Source organism: Macaca mulatta, chromosome X (assembly GCF_049350105.2).
Source record: "Macaca mulatta isolate MMU2019108-1 chromosome X, T2T-MMU8v2.0, whole genome shotgun sequence".
NCBI classification, from domain to species: domain Eukaryota; kingdom Metazoa; phylum Chordata; class Mammalia; order Primates; family Cercopithecidae; genus Macaca; species Macaca mulatta.
The window spans coordinates 26439693-26445612 of NC_133426.1; positions in this window are offsets into that span (position 1 = coordinate 26439693).

Sequence of the window (5920 nt, forward strand, 5' to 3'; positions counted from 1 at the left end):
TCTTTAAAATTTGCTCCTCAGTGGCTATTTTGTCTTCTAGAAGTATCTAGTTAACCACCCACTGGATTTTGTGTTTCTGAGAGTAAGGCAGCTTGATTGAGCTCTTAAGGTATGTTTCTTACACGACTTTGGTTCCCATCTGAACTTGTCTAAAAGAACAAAAGAGTTAAGTGTAGTTTGGACAAGTGAAGGTATATTTTTTCTCAATGTGATTTCTTCATTCTTCGAAGTTCAAATTGTTGGTCACTATTAGTTACCTAATTGTAGAATTAGCTCTGCAGAGATTAAAGACTGAATATATGCAGCGCTGTAATTTTGTTGATAGGTTGAACTTTATTTTACTGTTCTTTTCCTCAGGGCTGCCATGTTAGCCTGGTCCTCTGAGTATTTCATGTAACTTTCCATACTTTTCATTTAGGGACATATGTAGGAGAACAATAAAGTATTTGATTGGTATTTATCCTTCCAAAGGAGCCCTGTGAGGGAATACTCCAGGTGGAACATAAGGCATCATGGTAACTTGTTTTTGCTTATAAATTACCTATAGTTTCTATTTTTAAAATCTATAAAATGTTCTAAATACATATTTTAACTCATGAAGGCTAACTGATCTACTTAAAGTACTCGAATATTCACATTATATCACAACATAGCACTTAGTAGGCCTAGGTTTAAAGGGATCAAATATGCAATATTCACTAACTATGCTACAATTAACATTTGTAAGAGTACTCTTCTTAATGTTTAAATCATTTGTTCACACGATAAGCTATCTCGATGGAGAAATATTTAGATTTGTATTCTTTTTATTTAATTTATACTTTGTAAGGATGTATCATTGTAATAAGTAGAAGATATCTGTGATTTTTTTTAACATCACATTCAGAAAAAAAAGTGTGTATTTATTTGCCTATATCTAAATATGGCTGCATTGTGGACTTGCTTATAGAATATATACTGTGAAGTATGGAATTATTTTTAAGTGATTTTTGTTTAAAAGATATACCAAAAGTATATACCTTGAACTTACCCATTAATGGTACTACAACTAGGCTTTTCATCTCTGCTAGATTCTCTAAAATATCTTATAGTCCCCTTTGTAGCCCCTTAAGCATAGCTACTGTTTTACACCTTGGAGAAGAGAGACAGCCTGAATCTTTGTGATTTCAAAAGAGTAATAAGGCCATTTCCTTACCAGAATCATTGCGGAAACATTTTGGAAATTAAGCGCACTAACTTCCTGAAACATTCCAAAATATTTGTGACTAATACATGTTATTAAAGTATACCAAAAAGGAAATAAATAATAAAACAATACAAATAACACTTGTTCTTTGAAACCAAAGTGTTATTTTACTAAGAAGAATTATTTTATGGAGTATTAAGACATTCCACTTATTTTCTTCTAAAAAATATTTGGGCAGGGTAAGTTTCAGTTCAAATATAACTATAAAGTCATGAATGACTACTCTCTTGCCACCTTTCTTTCCTCTGGACCCTCTACCCATGGCATACATATCCTCAATCCAGAAAATTACCTAGTTATTTATTTTTACCTTTAGATCGCAATTTTCAGACTTCGTATTTCTGGTTGGAACTTTTTCAGAAGAATTCCTTAGGAGATAATATCAGTATATGCATAAGATAATCGAATTTTATCACACTTGATTTTGACTCCTCAGTATAGTTACCTAAATTATCAAAATGTGGAATCCTTAATATATATGATTGAGACAAGAGCCATTTAGCTTTTTAATGAGAATATTTATAAGACCTTTTAAAATGATAAATTTCAAATATTAAATAACATTTAGATCCTTAAGAATTAGTTGAATCTTCAATATGCAACGTCTTAAACAGGCTATTAATAAAGTTGTCTTTAAAACATTTTAACTTTATTGGTATAGTAATAAAAGGCTGGGTATAATGAAAGGGATCAAGATCATATGTGTTATGTATTTATTTATATTTCCACATCTTTGATTATATGACTAAGTGCAAAAGAACTGAGGTAAGAAATAAAGGTGTTGCAGTGTTGTGGACACTGTCAATTGCTTAGATGAACAAATAAACTTTCTTCCAGAACAAAATTCATAACTGAAGAGGAATTGCTATTTCCCTAATCCAAACTGAGGCACACAGGAGCAATACAGGCAAAGAAAATAGAAAGTTCAAATAAAATGTAAGATTTAAAGAGTGGAACAGAGGGAGCAGATCTCAGAGTATATGAATCAGGATTTATATTTAATTCATCAAAACAATGGAAGAACAAACTCAGTGGTACAAGAACAGACACATAGACCAATGAAACAGAATAGATAACCCAGAAATAAGACTGCACACCTGCAACTATTGGATCTTCCCAAAACCTGACAAAAACAATCAATGGGAAAAGAATTCCCTGTTTAATAAATGGTGCTGGAATAACTGACTAGTCACACGCAGAAGATTGAAAGTGGACCCCTTCCTTACACTGTGTACAAAAATTAACTCAAGATGGATTAAAGACTTAAATATAAAGGCCAAAAGTTTGAAAACCCTGGAAGATAACCTAGGTAATACCATTCTGGACATAGGAATGGGCAAGGATTTTGTGACAAAGTTGCCAAAAGCAATTGCAACAAAAGCAAAAATTGACAAATGGGATCTAATGGGAGAAAGTTTTTGAAAACGTTGCATCCAACAAAGGTCTAATATCCAGCATCTATAAGGAACTTAAACAAATTTACAAGAAAAAAACAACCCCATAAAAAGTGGGCAAAGGACATGAACAGACACTTTTCAAAAGAAGACATGCATGCAGCCAACAATCATATGAAAAAAGCTCAACATCATCTCATCATTAGAGAAATGCAAATCAAAACCACAATGAGATACCATCTCATACCAGTCAGAATGGCTATTATTAAAAAGTAATAATAATAATAATAGCAGATTCTGGTGAGGTTTTGGGGAAAAAGGAACATTTACACACTGTTGGTGGGAGTGTAAATTCAGCCATTGTGAAAGACAGTGTGGCTATTCTTCAAAGACCTAAAGACAGAAATACCTTTCAACCCAGCAATCGCATTACTGGGTGTATACCCACAGGAATATAGATCATTCTATTTTAAAGTCACATGCATGTGTATGCCCATTGCAGCAGTATTTGCAAGAGCAAAGACAAACTAAATGCTCATCAATGGTAGACTGGATAAAGAAAATGTGGTAGATATACACCGTAGAATACTAATGCAACCATGAAAAAATAAGATCATGTTATTTGCAGGGATATGGATGGAGCTGGAGGTTATTATCTTTAGCAAACTAATGCAGGAACAGAAAACCATATACCACATGGTCACACTTATAAGTGGGAGCTAAATGATGAGAACACATGGACACATAGAGGGGAACAACAGATACTGAGGTCCATTGGAGGGTGGCGGGTGGGAGGAGGAAGAGGAAGAGGATGAGGAAAGACAACTAACAGGTACTAGGCTTAATACCTGGGAGAAGAAGTAATCTGTTCAACAAAACCCTGTGACACAAGTTTACTTGTGTAACAAACCTGCGCTTGTACCCCTGAAATTAAAATAGTAATTAAAGAAAAAAAAAGGAACAGCTAACTCTAGACTGATAACATTAGGAGACCTATTCTGGCCAGTTTACTCTCTTGAAAGTACAAGAAAATAGACTTTATTCTAAAATGAAAAACAAAACAAAATGGACGCTCATGAAAACCCAATAAAAAATTACCTTAATGGAAAAAAGATAATGAGGATCAGAATAATGAATCCACTATGGACACTTAAAGCACAACGAAAATGCATGACCACAGGCCGGGCACGGTGGCTCATGCCTGTAATTCCAGCACTCTGAGAGGCCAAGGTGGGTGGACCACAAGAGGTCAGGAGTTTGAGACCAGCCTGGCCAACATGGCGAAACACCGTCTCTAGTAAAAATACAAAAATTAGCTGGATGTGGTAGTGGGTGCCTGTAATCCCAGCCACTTGGGAGACTGAGGCAGGAGAATCGCTTGAACCTAGGAGGCAGAGGTTGCAGTGAGCCAAGATCGCGCCACTGCACTCCAGCCTGGGCAACAAGAGCAAAACTTCGTCTCAAAAAAAAAAAAAAAAAAAAAAAAAAAAAAGGAAAAGGAAAAAAATACATGGCCACAAACTAGATTTTTAAAAATTAACTTATATTTCACTCTAAAAGTAATTAAGATAGTGATAATAGCTGTGAAAGAACAACATGAATTAGAATCAGAATAACTCAGTATTGAGGAGACTGGAGAAAAAGAATATTTGACAAAAGAAGCAGTAAGACTCCAGAAAGAATCATAAAGGAAAAATATTTTATGTATACAAAGTAAACTAGAATGAAGAGCAAATGAACACAAAGAATGTTGCCTTGTGGAAAATAGTAAATAAAAATAAGGGACTTTTTATCACAAGGAAATGAAAGGACAAAGAAGGATTGAGAGATAAAATGGCAGAAATGGAGGATATGTGATGGTGAGCCAACACATGTGTATGCCGCCTTGCTCCCCAAGTAAAGCAATTAAAGAAAACAAAAATTTTAATCCATTATGCAAGAAGTGTTTTCTGAAATATTTTTTAAAAACACCAAAACTCTAGTACACACCACATACTTGGAAAAAAACCCAAAAACAAACAAACAAACAAACGAAAAACAACCAAAGCTATCAACACTGAGATATATTTTAGTAAATAAACCTATCGGATTATAAGAAAAAATTTTAAAAAGGAATTTCAGACAAAATTTCAACCACATAACTTTGAAAATTCAAAGGAAAGATAGACTGTTATCAGGTTTTTCCAACAGTAATACATCATACAAGAAAGCAATGGAGATACCTAGTATTATTATACTTTGATAAAGAAAAGGTGAGCTAAAAATTCTACATTCGACCAATAATTATTTAAATGTTAAGTTCAGAGGCAATCTTTTGAACATGCAGTTACTCAGCAAATATTTTTTACCATGGGACTTTATATAATAGCATACCAGAGAATAAACTTTATATACCCCAAATGACTAGAGAGATATTGACTTAAAGAGTGGTAGTGAATCAAGTATTATCTATACCTAAAATCATAGGGTAGTTATAAGGATGTCAATAAAATATGTAGTGACTGTATGTTCTGAAAATACAGATGAGCTCAAGTATGAAAAATGGAAAAGAAAATGGGGAGAGTACATGAAAAATAGAATAAACTTGCAGGTTGTTTATGTGTTAAACAAAAGAAAAACTAATTTATTTGATATCAGATACTAAGAGAAATGGAGGAGATGAGGAAGCAGCTAAAACTAATTAACATAGTTGGGAATCAGTAAATAAACACAAAGAAGGGACTAAGGAGACTATGGAAAGGTATTAATATAAAGGTAATAATTATTACAAAAATCCAAAGCTTCCTAAATTCCAAAAGATATTGCAGAGAGAGAGATCAATAAGTGTAAATGAACTGAATTCATCTGTTAAATATGTATGTGTTTTCACATTGGCCAACAATGTTAAATTCAATAATATCCTGTATACAACAGACAAACTTAAAGCAAATAAATTGAGAAAAAATTTTTTAAAAATAGGCAAAAGAATGTAGAAATCAGAAAAATTTCTCTAAATTTTCAGGTTTTTTTTTTTATTATTATACTTTAAGTTCTAGGGTACATGTGCACAATGTGCAGGTTCATTACATATGTATACATGTGCCATGTTGGTACATTTAGGTTACATAATGCCATATAAGAAAACCTAAAACTTTTGTAGGAAAATACATTAAAACAATGAAGAAAAGAAACAACTAGAAATTTAAAATATCATGGGAAGGAACAACACAAGCTTATTTTAGAGATATTCCTTTGAAAATAGATTTTCCTGTCTGATATGCATTTAACAAAGTGCAGACAC